At 51.0% G+C, this 25,964-nt stretch overlaps 1 long non-coding RNA gene across 1 annotated transcript in view; it reads left to right on the top strand.

The window, feature by feature from the left end:
* Window positions 1–1,566: 1,566 nt before the first annotated feature.
* Window positions 1,567–25,964, top strand: part of LOC135976848 (uncharacterized) — a 1,653,704-nt gene continuing 1,629,306 nt past the window's right edge. The window contains exon 1 of the long non-coding RNA XR_010594139.1: window positions 1,567–1,752. This is a non-coding gene — a long non-coding RNA (uncharacterized LOC135976848). The remainder of the gene's footprint in view (window positions 1,753–25,964) is intronic.

The raw sequence follows: 25,964 nt of genomic DNA, 5'->3' as shown, positions 1-25,964 counted from the left end.
GGCTAACATTACGAGGAGGGGGAGCCTCCACAATAGCCTTAACTTTGGCAGAGGCCTTACGAAGACCTGTAGGATCAATGATGTGTCCCAAATATTCAACAGAGGGCAGGAAGAATTCACACTTGTCTTTGCGGACTCGCAGTCCGTACTCTTTCAGTCTTTGTCAACAGCTCTTGGGACTTTTCATCAACGTGCATCTATAAATACGCTTGACTCAGATAAATCTTACTGAACTTTTGTCCCCCAGCCAGGCCTGTGAAGAGGTCATCGATGCGGGGAAGCGGGTATTGCTCTGCACACAACACCGGGTTGACAGTGACTTTAAAATCACCGCAAATCTGGAGGGAGCCATTTTCTTCACTATTGGAATGATAGGAGTGGCCCATGGGTTATGGGTAACTGGTATTAGGACTCTATTTGTGATGAGTCGCTGCAGGTCCGCTTCAGCCTTCGGCCTGATGGCATATGGCACAGTTCTGGCTTTCAGATATTTTGGTTGACTGTCAGGTTTAATGTTTAATGTCACAGTGATTCCCTTCATACTTCCCACATCCTCTCCAAAAACAGCAGCATGTCTCCTTAGTATAGTGGTCAGACCGGTTTCTTCTCAGTCATTCAGTGCACTTCTGCCCAATTCAGCTGGATCGCCTAAGCCAAGACCTACCCATTAAGGCTGGGTAATTACCTCTCACCACAAACAGTGGCAATTTAGCAGCCTGTCCATTGAGCTCCACCTTAACATCAGTAGTGCCCAACATGGGTACAGCTTCTCCCGTATACATCTTCAGCACTGTTTTTGTTGCTTGAAGCAGAAGATGCTGTAGCTTTTCTTTATACACAGTCTCTGAGACCAGCGAAATGGCTGCAGTGGTGTCCAGTTCCATGCGTATAGGTGTGCCGTCCAACAACGGGGTTACCCAGTATTCATGTGAGCCCACTGCCAAAGACAAAAGGTGGAGTGGCTCTTCTTCTTGTGAGGAGGTGTCTCCTTGGTCATCCTGGGTCTGCTCTAGGGTATGCAGATTTCGCCTTTTGGTCGGCCAGACCACAGGCCTCTTTTTCTTTTGTTTACAGGCACACTCAATCTGTCCCTTTTACCACACTCTCGACACACCAGGACCTTACACCAGCATTATGATGTAGGGTGATCCGGCTTACCACAGCGGTAACATTCCTGACTCCCCACAATTTTGTGGGTAGGTTCTTGTGACCAGGGCCGGCTCTGGCTTTTTGGCCGCCCCAAGCAAAAAAAAAATACCTGCGGCGCGGCCAGAGCACGGGTGCAGCGGGACCGGCTGCGGGGGGAAGGGGAGGGAGCGGGGAGCGGGTGGGAGAGAGAGAGAAGGGGGCAGCCAGGGCTACAGCAGGGGCGCTGCCACGCGGCCCCTCCCGCTGCGCCGCTTCCTGCCGCCTGCCGCGAGGGCTCCGCTCCGGTTGGGGGGGAGGGAAGGAAGAGGACTGCACTGCAGGGCGCTCTGGTTCTCCATGCCGCCGCCCCCTACAGGGTGGCTGGAGCGGAACAAGAACAAAAACAAAAAAACAAACAAACAAGCAAAAAGTGGCCGTGCCGCCCTAGGATTGGGCGGAATGCCACCTCGAACAATCTGCCGCCCCAAGCACCAGCTTGCTCAGCTGGTGCCTGGAGCCGGCCCTGCTTGTGACACCTTATGCACCCTAGGGGATGCACCGATGGATTGTGCCTCCTTTGTAGCCAGTTCCATGGAGACAGCAATATCAATGGCCTTTTGTAAGGTAAGCTGAGCCTCTGTCAATAGGCGCTTCCGTCTAGCTTCACTGTGCAGGCCACACACTAACCTGTCACGTAGGCCATCATTTAACATCTCCTTAAATTCACAGTGTTCTGCAAGTTTTCTCAAAGTTGCTACAAATTGTACAACTCTTTTGTCTTCTTTCTGGTCTCTTTTGTGGAACCTATATCGTTCAGCAGTTACCAGTGGTTTTGGAGAAAAATGGGACCCCAGGATTTCCACAATGTCACTGTAAGATTCAGTCTCTGGCTTAACAGGGTGGAGTCAGCTGCGTAGCAGGTAGTAAGTCTTAACTCCTACAACACTTAAGAATATTGGCACCTTCTTCTCTTCTGTCATGTCATTGGCAATAACAAAAACTCAAAACGCTCAGTATATACGTGCCATTGCACTAGAGTCTCCTCAAAAGGTTCCAGTGGCCCTGTAAGTGTAGCCATGATTTTAGTTTCAGTTTGCACAGTCAGATAGGAGTTTGCACAGTCAGAGCAAACAGGCCACTTCTCACCCTCTTCCAGGAGCAAACAAGGTTTGTTTGTTTGGTTTTGTACCTTAACTTCTACTTCCTTCTGTTGCTGGGGCAGCACAGAGATCCCAGCCTCGTCGCCACGTTGTTATATCCTTGGGGGCAACAGTTTTAGGAAGAAATCACTGGAGAAACAGAGAGCTGTAAACCTTGGAGCAGCCATTTATTGCTACACACAGGACTAAACAAAAGCCAGCCAAACAGGCTGGGCTATCCCCTAATAATCTAACTCAGTTGTCATAGCTAGGGTTACCATAAGTCCGTTTTTTCCTGGACATCTCTGGCTTTTCGGCAATCAAACCCCCGTCCGGGGGGAATTGCCAAAAAGCCGAACATGTCCGGGAAAATGCCGGCCGGGCACTTCCCCTCCCACGGCGGCTCTGCTCCTCCCCAGACTCTTCGGCTCTGTTTAAGAGCCGAGCTGCCCGAGCACTATGGGCTTCAGGCAGCCCCCTTGCCTCCGGACCCCAGCCGCTCTGGCAGCACAGGGTCCAGAGGCATGGGGGCTGCCTGAAGCCGGTAGCGCTCGGGCAGCTTGGCTCTTAAACAGAGCCGAAGAGTCAGGAGAGGAGCAGAGCCAATGCGGCCGGAGACAGCTCTGCTCCTCCCCTGACTCTTCGGCTCTGTTTAAGAGCCGAGCGCTACGGGCTTTGGGCAGCCCCCATACCTCCGGACCCTGCGCCGCCGGAGCCCGGGAGGGGAAGTGCCCAGCCGGGGGCGCAGGGTCCTGAGGCATAGGGGCTGCCCGAAGCCCAAGCGCTACAGGCTTCACGGTTTGCCGGGCAGCCTCCAGACCCTACGCCCCGGGCTGGGCGCTTCCTGTCCCGGGATCCAGCTGCGCTGGGGAAGCGCCGGCCGGGGGCACAGGGTCTGGGGGCTGCCCAGCAAACCGTGAAGCTGGTAGTGCTCGGGCAGCCCTTTTCGCGTGGCTGGCAGTGGGAGGGAGGAGGGGGTGGGGTTGGGGCGGGGCTGGGGCAGAGTTGGGGCGGGGCTGGGGGTGGGGGTGGGAAATGGGCGGGGCCAGGTGGTCCTCTTTTTTTCTTTGTTAACTATGGTAACCCTGCCATAGCAACACAAGATTCTATTACCACGATAACCAAATACACAACAGACACCCTTGTTCTATGCCATTGGTTCCCAAACTTTTCGGCATTACAACCCCTTTTTAATTTTTAAGAAACCCTCACGCCCCCATACCTCTCCTTTACCATCATCCAACCCCCCTTTTAATAAATTCAATTAATAATTTTAAACCCCCTTTTCCTTGTCCCCTGACCGCCCGCTCCCGGGACCCCACCCCCAATCCAACTCCACCTGCTCCTTTACCCCTGATCGCCCTCTCCCGGGATCCCACCCCCAAACCAACCCCCCCGCTCCCTGTCCCCTGACTGCCCCCTGGGACATCCTGCCCCTTATCCAACCCCTCCTCCCCCAGATCCCTGCCCCCTTACCATACCGCTCAGAGTGGCAGGACTGGCTTATTTGAAAACTTGGGAGGTGGGTGGGCGCAAGCCGTGATGCCCACTTGGTGGCATGGCTGCAGGGATGGGGGAACAGCGGGGGAGGGGCTGGGGGCTAGCCTCCCCGGCCGGGAGCTGGAGGGCCAGGCAGGATGGTCCCATGGGCCAGATGTGGCCCACGGCCCGTTGTTTGCCAACCTCTGGTCTATTAAATAAATAAATAAATAATGTTTACGCCAATAAAAAAAAATTCGCTATTAAAATTTCACAGCCTCACCCCCCCCCTTGGAATTAATTCATGCCTCCCAGTTTGGGAACCAATGTTCTATGCCTTGTACCCCATTCCTCTCCTAGAGCTGGGGAGAGAACCCAGGAGTCCTGACTCTCAGCCCTCCCCTTCCCTCTGCTCTAACCCACTAGACCCCCTGCTTCCCACTACAAGGATTGTGAAAGAGACACTGCTTCCTCCCTGCTTTGGCTCCCTGCAATGATCAATGACCGGCATCACTATCACCTCCCAGTCTGACCAGTGCACACCACCCCCAGGAACAGCCCTGTGCTGGCAGCCCTGGACTCCCCAGCCGCCTGTAGTCCCACATCAGCCCCTGGTGGTCAAGAATGTTAGTTCAGCCTTGTCACTTTCACCTGCAGACAGTTTTCCTGGCTACTCACAGCTTAACTCGCAAAGATCCAGAAATCACAAAATTCACCTGTCCTAGTCCCTGCCCCTGAGCCAGCCGGATCAGAGCTGCTGTCCTCTAGAGTCGAGCAACCCTGTGTCCCATTGCCTGAGCCAGCCAGGCCCTATTCCCTCCTCTGCCTTTGGGGTCTGATGCCCTTTGGCATTTCCCCGGCAGCTTTTGAAGGGACCCGGGAGGCCGCAGAGGCAGGCGTCTCTTACCAGCCAGCCCCACGCCCAGCAGGGCTATCGTCAGGAGGTTGAGGCCAGTGATCAGGGACGGGGGCCCCTGGCTCTGTGGGTATGGAAGGGGAAAGCCAGAGGCCTCTCCTGTTGCTCGGAGCCGCTGCACTCTGTTCTCAGGCGCTAGCTCACTCCGCGGTCGGGTGGGGACGGCTCTCCGAGCAGGACACCCCCACTCCAGCGCAAAGTGGGGATCTGCCCGGAGTGTCTCCTGTTCGTGTTGGGGTGAACCAGTGGGACGTTCTGACACAAATACCCTGTGACCTGGAAATTCTCAGTATCAAACAGGGAATCAGATCCCGTCGGGTCCACGGAGCAAATGCTGCTCATCCACCGGGAGTGTCATCTCGGCCCTGGTTGGAGTGGGCGACTGCGAGATCCCAGGGCTGGGCAGGCAGGGGGCTGCATGGGGGGGTGAGGGGCTCTGGCAGAGCTGGGTGTGAGGAGCCCAGGGCCGGGGAGGCAGGGGGCTCTGGGTGCAGATTAAGGGGAGGCAGCAGAGCTGGGAGTTGGGGAAGCTCAGTTCAGAGCTAGCAGGGGGCTGTGGGGTGGAGTGAGGGGTTCCAGCAGAGCTGGTGGGGGCGGGGAGCCCAGGGGAGCCCCGTGCCGTATATCTGTACTTTGCAGCCTGTCCGGAGACCTCACAGGCAGGGCCAGCTCCAGGCACCAGCTTACCAAGCAGGTGCTTGGGGTGGCCCCTCCGGAGAGGGGCGGCACATCCAGCTGTTCGGCGGCAATTCGGGGGACGGTCCCTCACTCCTGTTCGGAGCGAAGGATCTCCCGCCGAATTGCCGCCGCAGATCGCGATGGCAGCTTTTTTTTTTTTTTTTTGGCTGCTTGGGGCGGCCCAAACCCTGGAGCCGGCCCTGCTCACAGGATGTGATTAACCCCCGTCCGCAGACAGCACAGCAGGGCAGGGGGCGTGTGGGCTCGGCCGCGCAAACCGGGGTCCTGCCTTAAAGGGGACGTGCAGCCCCCAGCTCTGCGGCTCTTCCGGGCACTGACAATCCCGGTCGCTGTAACCAAACGGGGTCACACTGCGTGTAGGGCTTGTCCTGCTCATTCTAGGCCAGCACACAAGGGGTCCTGAACCCAGGGGTAGAGAACACAGGAGTCCTGACTCCCAGCCCCACCCCCATTAGATCCCACTCCCCTCCCAGACTCCGAGCCCCTCCCCGGCACCTCTGTGTGGGGCATTCCCAGATTTGCAGCCCCAGAGCCAGGATCTCGGCCTCTTACTGGAACACGCCAGTTAACGATTAACCCCTGAACCTGCCTGGGAGCCAGGCATGGGCCAGGGGGCTGGATCTTTGCTCTCTGCCCCTCAGGGTGTCGGAGAAGTGGGGTGACCTGGCCTTTGAATTTAGGGGTGTCTGGGGATCTGGGCTGTTTTTAATCCAAAGCTCAAGGGGCGAATGCCCCCCCCGGCTGGGCTGACAGGGGAATGGGGATCACACTTTAAGACACTCCATGCTCTGGCCTTCTTGTTTGCTGGACACAGGGCAACATTTTCAGATGTTTGTGGCAGATTTGGACGGACTCCATGTTTAGCTGGATCAGCTTGGAAAAGATTCCCAGAGGTGCTGCTCTCCCAGACTCCAGTGCTGTGGGGACTTGTCATTAGTTATATTACAGAGGTGCCCGGATAGACCCCAACAGATCAGGTTTCCATTGTGCTAGGCTCTGCTCCAGGGACGGTGCAAGTCAAACTAGGCGGCCGCCTAGGGCGCCATGATTTGTGGGGCGCCGAAAAGCGGTGCCTAAAAATAGGACCAGATAGCAATCCAGATGCAGGCTGCAGATCGCTGACTGTAGGGAGGATGTAGATAAGAACCGTGCTCCGAATGAATTGCTCTCTTGCCATTTAGACAGCCAGCAATTAGGGACGTCCTTGATGAGATCGCAGACTCTAGGGAGGATGTGATAAAAACCACGCTCCCAATTGCTCTCTGACTCCTGCCATTTAGAAAGCCAGCGAAGTCCTTTGATATTTGTACAGATGGCTGTGTGGGTAGGTCCATTATTACAGTACTAGCGCCTCTGTCTTGTAGATTGCACAGCAGAGCCAGAAGGAGAGTGGAGCAGCTTGCGGCCGGAAGTGTAAGACCCCCGCTGGGTGGTGCTGTCAGTGCAGTGCAGGCCGGGGACGGCTTGCACATAGCAGTTCCTCGGAGATTGGGCTGCAGGTTTTCCATGGCAGAGATAATCCTCAGTGGGATCAGAGGATAATGGCTTGTAGACTATGGTGTTAGAGAGCTGTCTAGTAGCCTCTTGGTCGTAATCCAACTTATTCATGATGACGACAGCCCCTCCTTTGTCAGCCTTTTTAATTATGATGTCAGAGTTGTTCCTGAGGCTGTAGATGGCGTTGTGTTCAGCATGAAAGATGATCCCTCACTCTCACAGATCTTGGGAGAGAGACACGTCCTTGCTTACAGACAACCCCCCAACCTGAACAAATACTCACCAGCAATCACACATCACTGAACAAAAACACTAACCCAGGAACCTATCCTTGCAACAAAGGCCGATGCCAACTCTCTCCACATATCTATTCAAGTGACATCATCATAGGACCTAATCACATCAGCCATACCATCAGGGGCTCGTTCCCCTGCACATCTACCAATGTGATATATGCCATCATGTGCCAGCAATGCCCCTCTGCCATGTACATTGGCCAAACCGGACAGTCTTTACTCAAAAGAATTAATGGACACAAATCTGACATCAGGAATCATAATACTCAAAAACCAGTGGGAGAACACTTTAACCTGTCTGGCCATTCAATGACAGACAGGCGGGTGGCTATTTTACAACAGAAAAGCCTCAAAAACAGACTCCAAGGAGAAACTGCTGAACTCAAATTGATAAGCAAACTAGATACAATCCACTTAGGTTTGAATAAAGCCTGGGAATGGCTGAGCCATTACAAACATTGAATCTATCTCCCCATGTAAGTACTCTCACACTTCTTATCAACCTGTCGGTACTGGGCTATCTTGATTATCACTTCAAAAGTTTTTTTTCTCTTACTTAATTGGCCTCTCAGAGTTGGTAAGACAACTCCCACCTGTTCATGTACTCTGTATGTGTCTGTATATATATCTCCTCAATATATGTTCCATTCTATGCATCCGAAGAAGTGGGATGTAGCCCATGAAAGCTTATGCTCAAATAAAAGTGTTAGTCTCTAAGGTGCCACAAGTACTCCTGTTCTTTTTGCGGATACAGACTAACACGGCTGCTACTCTGAAACATTTCACCTTGTGGTTCTTTGAATCCTACCCTTCCCGCCGCCCCCCTCCACACCCAAACCTGGTCTGCTTCCCTTGCGCTCCCCAGCCAAACCCGAACCCCCACTGACTCAACCCGGTCTGCTTCCCTTCCCCACCAAACCCAATACCCCACTGACTCAACCCGGTCTGCTTCCCTTCCCCTCCCCAGCCAAACCCAATCCCCCACTGACCCGAATCCAGTCTGCTTCCTTCTCCTCCAGGCCAAACTCGAACCGTCACTGACTGAATCCCATCTGCTTCCCTTCCCCACCTAACCAGATACCCCAGTGATTCGGTCTGCTTCCCTTCCCCTCCCCAGCCAAACCCGATCCTCCCAGTGACCGAACCCAGTCTGCTTCCTTCTCCTCCCGGCCAAACTCGAACCATCACTGACTGAATCCGGTCTGCTTCCCTTCTCCTCCCCAGCCAAACCTGATCCTCCCAGTGACCGAACCCGGTCTGCTCCCCCTGCGCTCCCCAGCAAAACCAGAAACCCCACTGACCGAACCCGGTCTGCTTCCCTTCCCCACCTAACCCAATACCCCACTGACTCGGTCTGCTTGCCTTCCTGTCCCCAGCCAAACCTGATCCTCCCTGTGATCGAACCCGGTCTGCTCCCCTTCCCCTCGGAAAAATAAATTCTAAATTATAACGTGTTACTCTGTGACAGTGTATTGGGTATAATGTATATGATTTATTTTAAGATTCATGCTATGTTGTGCAAAGTGAAAACAACAACAACGTCAGCATTGTCAGGTTGTTCATTTATTTTAATTAAATATGTAGACTAAATAATTAAATTAATAAATTTTCAAACCAAACGTGTATTAATTCTAATGAACAATGCCACATTATGCAGTATTCATTTTTGAAAGTTTTTAATAAGCGATGCTGGGGGGGGAGGGGCGCAAGGTGGAAGTTTCGCCTAGGGCGCAAAATATTCTTGTATCGGCCCTGTCTGTAACTGTATAAATGACTGTTGCGACCACTGTTCTATATTTGCAGCAAATATTGTATAAAGGTTGTCAAGCAAGGGGTCTATGGAGAGGTTATGGTTTGTTGGTTATGATTACCGTGTCTATATCTATGTATCATTTTTGTACGTGAAGTTATGAATATTGGCTCTATACTGGCTGTATTTCAAACTTATGCTATGCTTCTGGGTGACACCCACCATGGCCAATTCTGACCAGTGGTAAAGTTAACAAAGGATGACAAAAGTGTCAGACACCTGAAAATCCCCACCGATATGTACCACCATCCATACATCATATTGTGCTGACGAATTCTGCAGGCCTGAAGCAGGAAGACCGGTCCCACCATTCCTGCTCGGGCTGTCCCTGGGCTATCGCTGTTACTGCCTTGCCCTGTTAACAAAGCAAAGGGGAAAGAAAAAGAAAGCAACATAAATGCATCTATTGGAGAAACTGAGGCACATATAAAACTCTCAAAGTCATTAGTTGTCCCGTTACAGCTCTTCCTGGCTTCTGTCATGGATGTCGTTTGCCTGGTTTAGGAGGTTGCAACAACAATATTCTGTCCAGGGATCAAGGAGCTGCTATTGCTTGCCAAAGGGCTTCCTGTTCCACTCCAGGCCACCACATGGGGAACAGGGTTTGTCCCCCAGGGATCCATGGAATGTTCGGGGCCACCCACCAGGTATTTTGCTGTGTCCCGACTGTGTCTATCCGGTCTATGCATAGCCCCCATGGCTCCTCCCCTCCATCCTTATGCCACACTGTGCCTCGGGCCCCATCAGCCACTCAAACCAGGGAGACCCTCTGGAGGTATTTTCCCTCCTTATAATTATAATTATCCAGATAATCCCATAAACAGATGGAAATCCGAATCGTTCAGGCATATGGCAAGTCCACAAACGAGGCCCACGAGGCCATGACCAAAAACCTAGGGAGAAACATATGTTTTGAGCTGATTGGCATGTGCCCATTTTAGTTTGCCTGGTAGCTGAAGCTGGTACCCTGGTGGGGAGATGCGATTCACAATGGGGTATGGACCCATCCACTTGACGTCCAGAGTGTGGGCCGCCTTCCCCAGCTTTTGCAACATACACTTCCATCCTCCCCAGCCCTCTGGCTCAAGGTCTTGGGTAGCCAACAGTGCTAGCAACAAGACAAACAACACAAGACAAGACATAGAACACAAAACACAATTTCTATTGTGACTGTAGATTCATGGTATTTTGGGTTGCTCTTCAGCTGATATCAGCTTTCCCTGATTTTCTGAAAGAGAAAAAGAACATGTTGCTACCCTTTTGGGGGTGTCAGATTATTGTTTATGTAAGTAGAGTCAGGATGAGCTCTACCCTGACATCTGGTGGTGAATTGTGGTGAGTTGTGGAAAAGAACTTCAGGGGCTGATCTTTGCATAGGCACACCCACCCCGCCTAGCATGAGCCCAAACGGTCACTTTGGCTGCTGTGATATCCCCAGTTTCTCTGTTATTTGGGGCAGGAGAATAAAATGTTGTTACCTTAATTATGTGAATCAAGGACAATGAAAATATTTTATGACAGAGGGACTCGCCATCAACTAAATAGCACTTGCTAGACAAGGGACATGGGTTCCAAAACCCAATGACTTGAGAGAGGCTGGGGAGGAGTATTTGTATCTGATGCTATGGGGTCTTTTTGAAGGTCTGAAATATCAATTGTACCTTCTCTCTATTGTGGAATATTAGAGCTAATTTTAATTCCATTAGGAGTCTAGTTATAGGCTGCTGAGCTGAATTCATTTTGGGCCAATGGTGTACCAGTACTAAGATGACATCATTAAAGAGCTAAAATTACTAAGAGCTGTGGGGGAACTTGAAGCTATGTTGCTGAGCAGCTGGTGGAGCAGAGCAGTTAATGGAATGGCTGGAGGGGCTCATGGGATGGCTGGTGGAGTAGCTTAGGGTGAAGGCTGCAGCAGAACCCCATGGAGAGGCTGGGCAGTCAGCCTCTGACTGTTTGTACCCCTTAATATTGCTGTCTGCTCCCCCCAGGCTGGGAGGTAAAACTCTGCAGATAAACTTTTGAACCCTGGGGCTGCACTGACCAGGAACAGAAACGTTAGAGTGGTTGGACTTTTGGGTGATTTTTGGGTTGCTGGACTTAAGACCCTGAGGGGAAAAGGACACTGCCAAACTTACTTGGGCGGGGGGGGGGTGTCTTTTGCTCATGGTTTGTGTTATGAATCCTGTTTGTGGTGTTTCCCCAACATAATGCTGCATTGTTTCCCTCCTTTATTAAAAGGATTTTGCTACACTCAGACTCCGTGCTTGCGAGAGGGGAAGTATTGCCTTTTAGAGGCGCCCAGGGGTGGTATGTAATTGTCCCAGGTCACTGGGTGGGGGCTCGAGCCGGTTTTGCATTGTGTTATTGAAACGGAACCCCTAGATACTGAACCCGGCCCTTGTTGCTGCCAACTCAGATGGGCAGAAGGGTTACACTTAAAATATTCCTTTCTTTTACAAATACCCTTGCTGATTGCAGGCAAAACAGAGGAATTACCCCCATATTTTCCTGTGTTTGTTCTATAGGCAGGCCAGGTTTCAATGGCTTCTACCTTTATCAGTTAGGCTGTGACGTTGTGCAGTCTATACGGTTTTATAAAAACATAATAAGAAGTGAATATAATGTAACTGGAATAGTTTTATAAAAATATGATAATAAGTGAATATAATGTAACTGTAATATGCTTCATGCAAAAGGTCTCTTGTAAGGTATCGTTACAAAGCTTATAATCTGCTGAGTGTGATCATCCTATGTGTATAAATGTACCACTCTTGTATCTGAAACTAGAAATATAAACTATAACTCTGAGGGCCTATTGTAATTATGCAAAGTGTGGGCCATTAATAGTGGTTTGGAATCTTGATGACTCCCATTAACCAGGACCATTGTCTGCAGATGGCTGTGTTTACCTGTTAGTCTTCCTGTATATGTGTGTGTGCTGGCAAGTGGGTAATGAAGTCTTGCAATGACATGTGATCATGTCACCTGACCTGAAATCCATCTTTAACCTGGTGCTTTTCCAGTGGGGGGAAACCCAGAGGGACAAAGGGTTCCCGCCTTATGCAAAAGATATATAAAGGGGTGGAAGAGAACAAGGAAGGAGAGGTGCCATCATGAAGAATCCCCTAGCTATCACCTGAGCTGCAACAAGAGCTGTACCGGGGGAAAGAATTGTGCCCAGGCCTGGAAGGTGTCCAGTCTGAGAAAAAGCTTACTGAAGCATCTCTGAGGGTGAGATTATCTGTATTCAGTTTGATTAGACATAGATTTGCACATTTTATTTTATTTTGTTTGGTGACTTACTTTGTTCTGTCTGTTACTACTTAGAACCACTGAAATCCTACTTTCTGTATTTAATAAAACCACTTTCTACTTAGTAATTAACTCAGAGTATGTATTAATACTTGGGGGAGCAAACAACTGTGCATATCTCTCTATCAGTATTATAGAAGGCAAACAATCTATGAGTTTACCTTGTATAAGCTTTATACAGGGTAAAACGGATTTATTTGGGTTTAGACCCCATTGGGAGTTGGGCATCTGAGTGCTAAGGACAAGCACACTTCTGTGAGCTGTTTTCAGGGAAATCTGCAGCTTTGGGACAAGTAATTCAGACCCTGGGTCTGTGTTGGAGCAGATGGGTGTGTCTGGCTCAGCAAGACAGGGTGCTGAAGTCTTGAGCTGGCAGGGAAAACAGGAGCAGAGGTAGTCTTGGTACATTGGGTGGCAGCTCCCAAGGGGGTTTCTGTGATCTAATCCGTCCTTGCTGATTGCAGGCAAAACAGAGGAATTACCACCATATTTTCCTCTGTTTGTTCTATAGGCAGGCCAGGTTTCAATGGCTTCCACCTTTATCAGTTAGGTTATTTGCATTAACACAGACGCTTTCTGGCTTACTTTTGGATCCAAATCCATCAGCAGTTCAGAGACTCCGTCTTAAAAGGGACACAATCAACTTTCACCAGAGTTCTGATTACTTTTAACTTCTGCTTCCAAAATGCACAACGATCTGAAAAAGAAAACACAACCTCCTTGGAGCCCTAATAGGATTTTAATTAAGTAGTATGGTATGTTTTTGCATTTCTTCTACCCCTTTTACACTATACACTGCACATGTTCTGAGGAAAATGCACATTCCTTCCATAATTTAATTTCTATAACATTAGCCATATCAATTTTTGCATAAGGTGTAACTGTTTCTTTTGTTTCAGAGTGGTAGCCGTATTAGTCTGTATCAGCGAAAAGAACGAGGAGTAGTTGTGGCACCTTAGAGATTAACAAATGTATTTGGGCATATGCTTTCGTGGGCTACATCCCACTTCTTCGGAATAAATGGTCACAAATTTGACATCAGGAATCATAACATTCAAAAACCAGTAGGAGAACACTTCAACCTCTCTAACCACTCAGTGACAGACTTGAAGGTAGCAATTTTGCAACAAAAAAGCTTCAAAAACAGACTCCAAAGAGAGACTGCTGAATTTGAATTAATATGCAAATTAGATACCATTAACTTAGGTTTGAACAGAGACTGGGAATGTTGGGTCATTACACTAATTGAATCTATTTCCCCATGTTAAGTATCCTCACACCTTCTATGGGCCATCTTGATTATCACTTCAAAAGTTTTTTTTCTCCTGCTGATGATAGCTCATCTCAATTGATTGGCCTCTTACAGTTGGTATAGCTACTCCCACCTTTTCATGTTCCCTCTATGTATAAATACCTTCTTGCCGTATGTTCCATTCTATGCATCCTATGAAGTGGGCTGTACTCCAGGAAAGCTTATGCTCAAATAAATTTGTTAGTCTCTAAGGTGCCACAAGTACTCCTGTTCTTTTAACTAAATGTTAGTTTACGTATCAGGAATTTAACCAAGTTCTCTGTTACTATGGATCTTCCAAATCAGTTTAACCTTGCATGACAACTGTGGTACTCCTACAAATCTTATTTATTGTGTTTACTTAAGGGTTAGGGTTGACTTTTATTGTTTGATGGCTAGTGCAGCATCAAACTTGGGCCTCATTTTCTTGGTCAATGTACCCAATTATTGTAATGGTGATGGTTTTATTGTATTCCCAATTATTATGATTATTTGCATTTGCATTTGTGTTATATCTGGTGTTTAGTAAATTGTAATGGTTTTAGTTATATTCACCTGGTTATAACGGTTTGGTTTGTTTGCAACAGTTCACCTCTGCCCTACAACGACAACAACTACTGTAATGATCATAGATCAAGGGGCGGAGTGTTGTAGGAGCACCAGTGATCTGTATGCTATGTATAACCTGTATGCTCAAAAGGTCTGTTACACTTCCCCCCTTTTGTCTCCTCTCCCTCTTTGAATACTTGTGAAGTGGCTTTCTCCCTCCCCCTCCCCCTCCCCCTCCCTCCTGGAATGCTTGTGGGCTGAAAGGGCTGCTTGAGCAGCTGGAAGATCAGAAGAGCTCCCAGGTAGACGAGGTGTCTGGGCCTCTAATTAGGCAGCGCTCACACACCCACTGCATGGACACTGCCTGGACACTGCCCGAGGTGGAGTGTGACCAACCAGACGTGGCCAAGTCATCTCTAGACGCAGACCATGAGGAGCAGGTCCTTAAAAAGGGAAGGAGCCATGTGCTCAGGGGTGCACTCACAAGCTTGTACCTCCCATAAAGGCCCTTTGCCCGGACCGCCTGGCCAGTGGTTCGCTGTGTTGCATTCCATCGTGCCTCGGGAAGACTTACCTTCATCGCACCATCCATCGCTGCGCTGTGGGACACTTACCTTAAAGGATCCTGATGTCTCCACTGCTGTGCCTGTTCGGGGAGCGTGAGTATGCAAGTGTGAGTGTGACCCCCTGACCCTTTCTTTTGAGCTTAGCTCTCAGTATAATAAACACGCTGCTTTTTGCCAAACTCTGGTGGGTCATTAGTCCTCTCTAAGCTTACTAGCTGGCCCAATTTCGGGTAACAGAAAGGACCGCCCTCGGCTCTCACCGGTGTTGGGAAGCGGAGCGCCACAGCTGGGAGCTGGCAGAGTAGAGCAGGCTGGGGCCGGGCTGCTCCACTTCCTGCCACTGCCGGGGGGGGATCCCTTCCCCCAAGCCCCCTTCCCCGAGTTATACGGCCGGGGCAAGGGAAGCAGAGCGGGCTGCTCCCGATCACCTGCTAATACCCTGGGCCGCTCTGGGCCTGTGGGGCCCCCAAACGTGGCCTCCCACAGCTCCTGCCTCCCAGAGAATGGGGGGCAGGCCTGGAGCCCCACGGGGGGGCTGCATAGGGCACACGAATGGCTAGGGACGGCCCTGCTCCCGGGTGCCTTTTCAGCACCTCGCTTTCCCTGGGGCGCCGGGTTCTCAGTGTGGGGGAACATCAGCCCCTTGCCTTGGCCAGCTCTTCCTCGGGTAGAACCGACCCTCTCCTCCCGCCGTCGTCACGGCTCCTCTCCAGCCCTCAGCAGTCTCTGGGGACGATAATCTCCTCCAGGGACAGCCCTGCTCAGAGCACATCTAGCTCGGGGGCTGCAGTGGAGGCAGCAGGGCAGTGTGCCAGGTGGACAGCCTCAGAGTCACGGACCCCAGGGCACGCAGGGTCTGGGCTCTAGGGCAGCCTGTCACCTACTCACAGGAATCGTGCTCTATTGGCTCTGTATGGACCTTGGGAGGAACCTCCTTCAGTGTGACACCCTTTTGGGGGGTCCGCTCTCTCTCAGGTGTTAAGCCGTAGGCCCCCTCCACCTCCTGGAACCGCACCTCTCCGAGCCGTCAGCACGCCTGTCTCTCACTATGGGCCCCTTCAGGGAGTCCACTCGCTCTGGACCCCTAGCATTTCCACTCCCAGCGGGAATAATGCCACCCTGTTCTCTAGCCCGGAGTGACTCTCAGCCAGTGTAAAACAGGAGGGTTTATTGAGCATCTGAACCCAGTGCAGGAAACTATCTGGGCCCTCAGGCCTGGCCTTCCTCAGTATTGTACATCTAAGTCTTCCATGCATGCAGGTGGGCTCTGCCTGCTCTCTCTTCCTAGCCCAAAGACCTCCCCCTCCTTCCACCTGGGCATCCAATATCACCTCCCACAAGTCCCAACTCTGTCCTTTGCTTTCTGTCCCAGGTAAACAGGCCACCTGGGCCTCCTCTCCTCTCAGCCTCTCTTCTCATCCGTCCTTTGTCCTCCTGTGGCTGGAACCATCTGGTCAGGTCACCAGGGTCCTAACTCCTCAGCCCAATGTTCTCCCACTAGCCAGAACCAGCTGGGACTCCTGAGCTGGGCGTCCTGGTCACCATTCACTGGGGTATCCATCCTCCAGGCCATTCGCTGGCCCTCTGTAACAACAAACTCCCTCTCCCACCACCTTGTTAAACCAGTAACACCCAAGGAAACTGAGTCCCATCCCCTCTGCATCTAAACCACTGAAACCAACAAGAAACCCCCCTGCTTCATCTCACAGGCCCAGAGTCACAGAGCCCAGGGCACGCAGGGTCTGGGCTCTAGGGCAGCCCCAGAGTCATGTTCCCCACAAGCTTCCCCCTCATGGCAAATTTCAGCAATTTCAGGTTCTGTCCCAAATGGGAACCAAGCCGGGTTTAGATCTAGCGACTCATCCCGACAGTAGAATTACCGTTCCTCACACAGCTCTGGCAGCCGGGCCTGCTCCTGATCACAGCTGGGGTTAGACACCGGGAGAGTCAGGCACTGGCAGTGCCAGGGATACGTTTGGACCCTGCAGTGCTGGCAGGGGGCTGGGCTGGCACCCGGCATCGGCAGTGCTAAGGGAGAGCGTTAGGGCAAGAGCAAGAGGCACCGTGAGCCCCTGGCCCTGGCACCCACCATTGAGCAATGGCTAGACCCATTCTCCAGAAACTCGTCCTGGATTCCAATGACCTGGTCCCTGCAGCCCGGTCTGTGCCGGCCTCTCTTGGGCAGGGGGGGCAAAGGCTGCAGCACGCTGGCTCTGGCAAGCTCCAGCCTCCACTGCCCTTCACCCCTCACTGAGACACAGATTCCCCAGCCACCACCCACCTCAATCGCCCTTTTACTACAAAACAGAGCATCCCATTCACCGACCCCTCTGAGAAATATACCCCATCCCCCACAACCAGGCCCTGCCCTGTCACACAGTGAGAGACAGGCCCTGCCCCAGCTGAGATCGGGCCCTGTTGTGCCAGGTGCTGTACAGACACCCCCCATATCTCTCCTTTCACATACAGGGCCTCCTCCTCACCCCGCCCCTGTCTGTTATGGCCCCTGAGCTCTCAGAGTTGCTAGCTCAGGCGGTAGCAGCTCTCACTCCCCCAGACAGCCTCTCTCGGGGTGTTCACACAGGCAGCGGGACGGGGGTGCTGGGCCCTGTAACACGCCTCGCTGGGTGTCTGGGCAGGGCCTGCAGCTGGGGGCTCGGGGGGATGGAGCAGCAGGAGGCTGAACGGCCTGAGCTGATGGAGCAGGCATGAGGCCTGCAGGAGGAGCTGGCTCCAGGCTCCTGCCATGATGCAGCCCCAGGGGGGCAGCGCCGACCGGGTGCCCTGGGGCCGAGAGCTCTCAGTGCATGTGGGAACAGGACGGGGAGGGCAGAGGAGACGTTCAGTGTCACAATAAAACATAAGAATGGCCATACTGGGTCAGACCAAAGGTCCATCCAGCCCAGTATCCTGTCTACCGACAGTGGCCAATGCCAGGCGCCCCAGAAGGAGTGAACCTAACACGCAATGATCAAGTGATCTCTCTTCTGCCATCCATCTCCACCCTCTGACAAACAGAGGCTAGGGACACCATTCCTTACCCATCCTGGCTAATAGCCATTAATGGACTTAACCTCCATGAATTTATCCAGTTCTCTTTTAAACCCTGTCATAGTCCTAGCCTTCACAATCTCCTCAGGAAAGGAGTTCCACAAGTTGACTGTGCGCTGTGTGAAGAACAACTTCCTTTTATTTGTTTTAAACCTGCTGCCTATTAATTTCATTTGGCGACCCCTAGTTCTTGTATTATGGGAACAAGTAAATAACTTTTCCTAATTCAATTTCTCCACGCCGCTCATGATTTATACCTCAATCATATCCCCCCATAGTCTCCTCTTTCCCAAGCTGAAGAGTCCTAGCCTCTTTAATCTCTCCTTATATGGGATCTGTTCCAAACCCCTAATCATTTTAGTTGCCCTTTTCTAAACTTTTTCTAATGCCAGTATATCTTTTTTGAGATGAGGAGACCACATCTGTATGCAGTATTCAAGATGTGGGCATACCATGGATTTGTATAAGGGCAATAATATATTCTCCGTCTTATTCTGTATCCCTTTTTGAATGATTCCTAACATCTTGTTTGCTTTTTTGACTGCCGCTGCGCACTGCATGGATGTCTTCAGAGAACTATCCAATTAGTTGTAGCTAAATTAGCCCCCATCATATTGTATGTATAGTTGGGGTTATTTTTTCCAATGTACATTACTTTACATTTATCCACATTAAATTTCATTTGCCATTTTGTTGCCCAATCACTTAGTTTTGTGAGATCTTTTTGAAGTTCTTCACAGTCTGCTTTGGTCTTAACTACCTTGAGCAGTTTAGTATCATCTGCAAACTTTGCCACGTCACTGTTTACCCCTTTCTCCAGATCATTTATGAATAAGTTGAATAGGATTGGTTCTAGGACTAACCCTTGGGGAACACCACTAGTTACCCCTCTCCATTCTGAGAATTTACCATTTATTCCTACCCTTTGTTCCCTGTCTTTTAACCAGTTCTCAGTCCATGAAAGGATCTTCCCTCTTATCCCATGACAACTTAATTTACATAAGAGCCTTTGGTGAGGGACCTTGTCAAAGGCTTTCTGGAAATCTAAATACACTATGTCCACTGGATCCCCCTTGTCCACATGTTTTTTGACCCCTCCAAAGAACTCTAATAGATTAGTAAGACATGATTTCCCTTTACAGAAACCATGTTGACTTTTGCCCAACAAGTTATGTTCTTCTATGTGTATTTGCCTGGTACTGACATTAGACTTACTGGTCTATAATTGCTGGGATCACCTCTAGAGCCCTTTTTAAATATTGGCATTACATTAGCTGTCTTCCAGTCATTGGGTACAGAAGCCGATTTAAAGGACCGGTTACAAACCATACTTAATAGTTCCGCAATAAAATTTCACATTTGAGTTCTTTCAGAACTCTTGGGTGAATGCCATCTGGTCCCGGTGACTTGTTACTGTTAAGTTTATCAATTAATTCCAAAACCTCCTCTAGTGACACTTCAATCTGTGACAATTCCTCGGATTTGTCACCTACAAAGGATGGCTCAGGTTTGGGAATCTCCCTCACATCCTCAGCCGTGAAGACTAAAGTAAAGAATTCATTTAGTTTCTCCACAATGACTTAATCATCTTTAAGCACTCCTTTTGTATCTCGCTCCTCCAGGGGCCTCATTGTTTGTTTAGCAGGCTTCCTGCTTCTGATGTACTTAAAAAACATTTTGTTATTACCTTTGGAGTTTTTGGCTAGCAGTTCTTCAAACTCCTTTTTGGCATTTCTTATTACATTTTAGACTTAATTTGGCAGTGTTTATGCTCCTTTCTATTTACCTCACTAGGATTTGACTTCCACTTTTTAAAAGATGCCTTTTTGTCTCTCACTGCTTCTTTTACACGGTTGTTAAGCCACGGTGGCTCTTTTTTAGTTCTTTTACTGTGTTTTTTTAATTTGGGGCATACATTGAAGTTGGGCCTCTATTATGGTGTCTTTGAAAAGTGTCCATGCAGCTTGCAGGGATTTCTCTCTAGTCACTGTACCTTTTTAATTACTGTTTAACCGCCTCATTTTTGCATAGTTCCCCTTTCTGAAATTAAATGCCACAGTGTTGGGCTGTTGAGATGTTCTTCCCACCATGGGAATCTTATTTGTTATTATATTATGGTCACTATTTCCAAGCGGTCCTGTTATAGTTACCTCTTGGACCAGCTCCTGCGCTCCACTCAGGACTAAATCGAGAGTTGCCTCTCCCCTTGTGGGTTCCTGTACCAGCTGCTCCAAGAAGCAGTCATTTAAAGTATCAAGACATTTTGTCTCTGCATTTTGTCCTGAGGTGACATGTACCCAGTCAATATGGGGATAATTGAAATCCCCCACTATTATTGAGATCTTTATATTGATAGTCTCTCTAATCTCCCTTAGCATTTCATCATCACTATCACTGTCCTGGTCAGGTGGTTCATAATACATCCCTACTGGTATATTCTTATTAGAGCATGGAATTACTATCCATAGAGATTCTGTGGAACATGTGGGTTCATTTAAGATTTTTACTTCATTTGATTCTACATTTTCTTTCACATATAGTGCCACTCCCCGCCCTCTCCCCCCGCACAACCTGTTCTGTCCTTCCGATATATTTTGTACCCCGGAATTATTGTCCCATTGATTGTCCCCACTCCAGCCGGCCAGCTTGGGTCAGCGTCACGATGGGCTCATCTGCTCCTGCTCCATCGGCCAGCGCCACAGCAGGCAGCGGAGTCACTTAGCGCCCGTGGGCAGGGTTCAGGGGGGATGAGAGCAGGTGTTAGGGGATCGAAGGGAGTCGAGCGAGACCGGAGCCATTCCACCAAGGGGCCAGGAGAAGGGCTAAGCTGCACCTCCTGAATCCCCCTGTCACATCACGCAGGGCCTGACTTGTGACTCGGGGCTTCCCCTCAGATGGCCCATGGCCCATTCCCGGGGGCTGCAGGGATGGACACACGGAGGTTGTTATGACACTTTCCTACGTGTGCTTGCCCCGCTCATGTCCACTCTGCTCCCTGTAGGGCTAGATAAACATGTCTGCAGCTCCCACTCACTTTCCCTGGGGTGCCGGGTTCTCAGCGTGGGGGAATATCAGCCCCTCGTCTTGGCCGGCTCTTGCCTCCGGTAGAACCGACTATCTCCTCCCCCCATCGTCATGGCTCCTCTCCAGCCCCCGGCAGTCTCTGGGGAGGGACAGAACCCAGCTATGTAAAGTGCCAAGGGATCTTCCCCTAATCCTCCCTGAGAGCTCTGAGGAACTGCACCCGGACACTCTAACCCATCCGTGTCCAGGCAGCTATCAAACCGCTCCCTTCTGGGGAATGCAGAACATTGTGCTCACATAGGAGATGTTTCTGGGCTGCTGCAGCTCCCGGGGTGCGAGATGCCCCTTCCCGCTCTGCTGCTGTGCAGGTTCTTGTCTGGGGTGGAACCGACCATCTCCTCCCCCCATCGACATGGCTCCTCTCCAGCCCCCGGCAGTCTCTGGGGACAATAATCTCACCCAGTGTCTCTCGGCCCTTTCCATCCCAGCGTCCCCCTGCCATCCTGATGGGACCTGCAGGCTGGGCACCTAACGACCCCCGTGTCCTGGCAGGCGCTTGTCTGCAGAGAATGGTGCTGCCTGGGGAAAGGGCTGACATCTGTGGCCGGGGAACAACACCCACCTCTCAGAGCACAGACTGGCAGAGCCCCAGCCTGGGCTGAGATCCATGGGCCAGGCCTAGTGGAGCTATTGCTGCAGGCTGGCCGCAGATGGAGGCCTCAGTTCATGCTCCGCTCACGCTTTCAAAGTTCTCTCAGCAGCCCTGAAGGGGAGGCAGGGGGGTTACGATCCCCTGGTGGGGCCCCAGGTTGGGACCCTGTGAGTCAGCCCAGCGGGGTCCGACCTCCATAGGCTGACACCCAACGATATTACTGCAGAAAGGTCGTGGGGCCACATGTTACCCATCCCCTGGCACAGGCCCAGCTCCCATTCAGCTCTCTCTGGGGCTCCCACGGCTCCCCCGGGCAGCAAGGAACGGGTCACCACAACTCCCCACTGCCCTTCCCTGCCATGCAGCAGGCAGCCAGCAGGGGCAAGGGCAGGGACAGCCCTGCTCAGAGCACGTCTAGCTCGGGGGCTGCAGAGGAGGCAGCAGGAGGGGTCGGTAGGTGGCGCCAAGTGCCTCAGTGTGCGTCTGGGACAATGACCCGGGAGACACTACGAGTCCATGGGCAGAGTAATCCCCAGAGCCTGGACTGTACAGGAGCCCCTTGCCCGTGGGCATCTGCTGAGGGTGCAGAAGGGGCGAGCAGGGTCCCATTCACTCAGGATATGTCCGTGGGAGGTCGTGAAATCCTCAGTGTGAATGGGGCAGAACGTACATCACTCACAGGCTGCGTGTGGATCTGGGTTCCCTTCATGGCCGGGTCACCTGCTGAGTCACCTGCAGACTTCCCTGGAACTGAGCGAGAGGGAGGGAAAGAACAGAACTGTGTAATGAACTGAGGCCTCCATCTGTGCCCAGCCTGCAGCAATAACTCCACAAGCCCTGGCCCATGGATCTCAGCCCAGGCTGGGGGCTCTGCCAGTCTGTGCTCTGAGAGGTGGATGTTGTTCCCCGGCCATAGAGTTCAGCCTGTTCCCCAGGCAGCACCATTCTCTGCAGACAAGCGCCTGCCAGGACACTGGGGTCATTAGTCACCCAGCCTGCAGGTCCCAGCTGGATGGCAGGGGGACCCTGGGTTCTCTCAGCAGCCATGAGAGACACTGGGTGAGATTATCATCCCCAGAGACTGCCGAGGGCTGGAGAGGAGCCATGACAATGGCAGGAGGAGAGGGTCGGCTCTATCCCAGACAAGAACCTGCACAGCAGCAGAGCGGGAAGGGGCATCTCGCACCCCGGGAGCTGCAGGATCCCAGAAACATCACTGATGGGAGCAGTGAGACCGTCTCTATTCCAAGCACAATGTTCTGCGTTCCACTGAAGGGAGCGGTTTGATAGCCTGGACACGGATGGGTTAGTGTCCGGGTGCAGTTCCTCAGAGCCCTCAGGGGGGCATTAGGGGAAGATCCCTTGGCACTTTACACAGCTGGGTTCTGTCCCTCCCTCTCGCTCAGTTCCAGGGAACTCGGCAGATGATTCAGCAGGTGACCCGGCCATGAAGGGAACCCAGATCCGCATGCAGCCTGTGGATGACACATGTTCTGCCCCCTTCACACCAAGGACCGGAGCCATCTCCTTTTGCAGGCCTCACGCCTGCCCCATCAGCTCAGGCCGTTCAGCCTCCTGCTGCTCCATCCCCCCGACCCCCCAGCTGCAGGCCCTGCCCAGACACCCAGCGAGGCGTGTTACAGGGCCCAGCACCCCCGTCCCACTGCCTGTGTGAACACCCCGAGAGAGGCTGTCTGGGGGAGTGAGAGCTGCCATCGCCTGAGCTAGCAACTCCATGAGCTCAGGGGCCACAACAGACAGAGGCAGCGTGAGGAGGCGCTGTATGTGAAAGGAGAGATATGGGGGGTGTCTGGACAGCACCTAGCACAACGGGGCCTGATCTCAGCTGGGGTACGGACTGCCTCTCACTGTGTGACAGGGCCCGGTTGGGGGGTATATTTCTCAGAGGGGTTGGTGAATGGGATGATCTGTTTCACAGTAAAAGTGTGATTGGGGTGGGGTGGCCGGGGGGTTGGTGTCTCAGTGAGGTGTGATTGGGGTGGGGGTGGCTGGGGGGGTCTGTGTCTCAGTGAGGGGTGATTGAGGTGGCAGGTGGTTTCGGGGGGGTTCTCTGAGTAAGGTGTTATTGGGGCTGGGGGCAGCTCTTTCTCAGAGAGAGGTGATTCGGGAGGGGGTTGTCTAGGGAATCTTTGTCTCAGTGACAGGTGATTGGGGTGGGAGGTAACGGGGGGGTTGTGTGTCAGTGAGGGGTGATTGTGTAGTAGGAGGAGTTCATGTTTGTATTTTGTATAATTCTGTATTTGAGCTCATTTTAAGGCAGGAACAGACCTTTGAGGGTCACCACTTTGTTGCAGGTTTAGCATTTTAAAGTAAGTAAAAGAATGCCATGATTGTTTTTCTTTTGCATTGCAACTTGATGTTCCTGTTCAAAATGTTCTGTGTAAATTAATTCTGCTTTGTGTGTGAATAAGGAACGTGTGATAAAAATAACTGTCAAGGCCGTCGCTGAACCAGATGTACAAGGAAGGAACTGGAGACAAACGCAAGGGCGCCAGGAGGCTGCAACATGCCCCTACTAAAATGTCAGAAAAGGCAAATTAAGAACTCTAAAAATAAAACAGGTACCTATCAATGAAAACAAAATAACTGTAATCAAAACCAGCATAAAACAACTCCCTAAAAAAGTAATAAAAAAAACAAAATTAAGAATAATTAAAAAAACCCAAAAAACAAGCACTCCTCAAAACAACCATTGATTACAGCATAACGGTGCAAAACTCATTAATCCCAATAAAAAAATTCACTATATAAATAGGGGGCCTTGCCATGAAACTTTGGGTTTGTCCTGCCAAGACTTCCCCGGAGCATTGTGTCGCGACCAACAGAACCAGGCTCCTCCCTACCCGTGATCAACCTAGCTAGTCACTAGGTTGATCTAGACTCTGACCTGGTAACTACAGTTTCGACTGGCGGCACAGTGTGTGTGTGTGTGTGTGTGTGTGTGTGTGTGGTGTGATTGAATGCATATGCTAATTGTTGTATCTTCACTAAACGCAGCATATTGTCTTTTCCCCTGAAAAAGATCCTGTCTGCTTCTTATAAGCATAACATTTTTGGTGGAGAAGTGGTATAATAAAGCTTCATGATATCTTCAGTATAAAACTTGAATAAAAAGTGAGGTACACCACCTCAAACATTTAATAACTAAACAAGGGAATAATTTCCCCTAAACCCTTAAAAAGTAGAAGCCAGTAAAAGCTGGCCTGCCTATAAAACAAAAACACAGGAAAGCATGGGGGTAAATCCTCTGTTTTGCTTGCAATGCCATTCTAGGGGGTGCAGCCACCACTACCCCAACCGTGTGCTATGACTCCATCAATGGAGAAACACACAGGGAAGAGGGTTCGGGGAACGAGGAAGCTGAGGATGGAGGTAATGTAGGTAGCTCACAGCAGCAAGGAAGCGGAGAAACCGGTTTCCCCAACAGCCAGGATATGTTTGTCACCCTGGACCTGGAACCAGTAACCCCCGAACTCACCCAAGACCCTGAGGGCACACAGGAGACCTCTGGTGAGTGTACCTTTGTAAATATTACACATGGTTTAAAAGCAAGCGTGTTCAATGATTAATGATTAATTTGCCCTGGCAATCACGGCCAGTACAGCTACTGGAAACTTCTGTTAACGTGTATGGGGATGGAGCGGAAATCCTCCAGGGACATCTCCAGAAAGCTCTCCTTCATGTACTCCCAAAGCCTTTGCAAAAGGTTTCTGGGGAGGGCTGCCTTATCCCGTCCGCCATGGTAGGACACTTTATCACGCCAGGCCAGTAGGATGTAGTCTGGAATCATTGCATAACAAAGCATGGCAGCGTATGGTCCCGGTGTTTGCTGGCATGCAGACAACATCCATTCCTTATCTCTCTTTGTTATCCTCAGGAGAGTGATATCATTCACCTGGTTGAAATGGGGTGATATCATTCACCTGGTTGAAATGGGGTGATTTTATTAAGGGGACATTCAGAGGTGCCCGTTCCTGCTCTTCTGAACAGAAATGTTCCCCGCTGTTAACCACGCGGTGGGGGAAGGGGTGAAGTGATCATCCCAGAGAATCGTGTGTGTGTGTGTGGGGGTGGTTTACTTGGTTTTGTGCTGCATGTTAACCCGGAAACCGCAGCCCCTCCTTTTACATTGAAAACCCATTTTAAATGGCCAACCCAATTCATCCTTGATATGGGAAATGCGCTGCTGTTTGAAACCATTCCCACATGTTAAGAAGGTTAAAAAAGCCAAAACACTGTGGCTTACCATGGCTTCCTGCAAGCCGAAATCTGTTGCCTGGCACTGCGTGAGCGATCTCTCATACCAAACCGGCAGGCAGAGGAAAAATGCGACCTTGTAACGAAAGAGTGTACCCATTGTTCTCTAAAATGTATCTTTTTTTAACCACCTCTCCCTTCTCCTCCACCAGCTGCAAATGTTTCTCCTTCGCAGAGGCTAATGAACATTAGAAAGAGAAAACGGAGGACGCGGGACGATATGTTCACGGAGCTCCAGATGTCCTCCCACGCTGATAGAGCACAGCAGAATGCG

The sequence above is a fragment of the Chrysemys picta genome, chromosome 20, assembly GCF_011386835.1.
Source record: "Chrysemys picta bellii isolate R12L10 chromosome 20, ASM1138683v2, whole genome shotgun sequence".
NCBI lineage: Eukaryota > Metazoa > Chordata > Testudines > Emydidae > Chrysemys > Chrysemys picta.
This window is presented reverse-complemented; position numbering and strand designations above follow the sequence as displayed.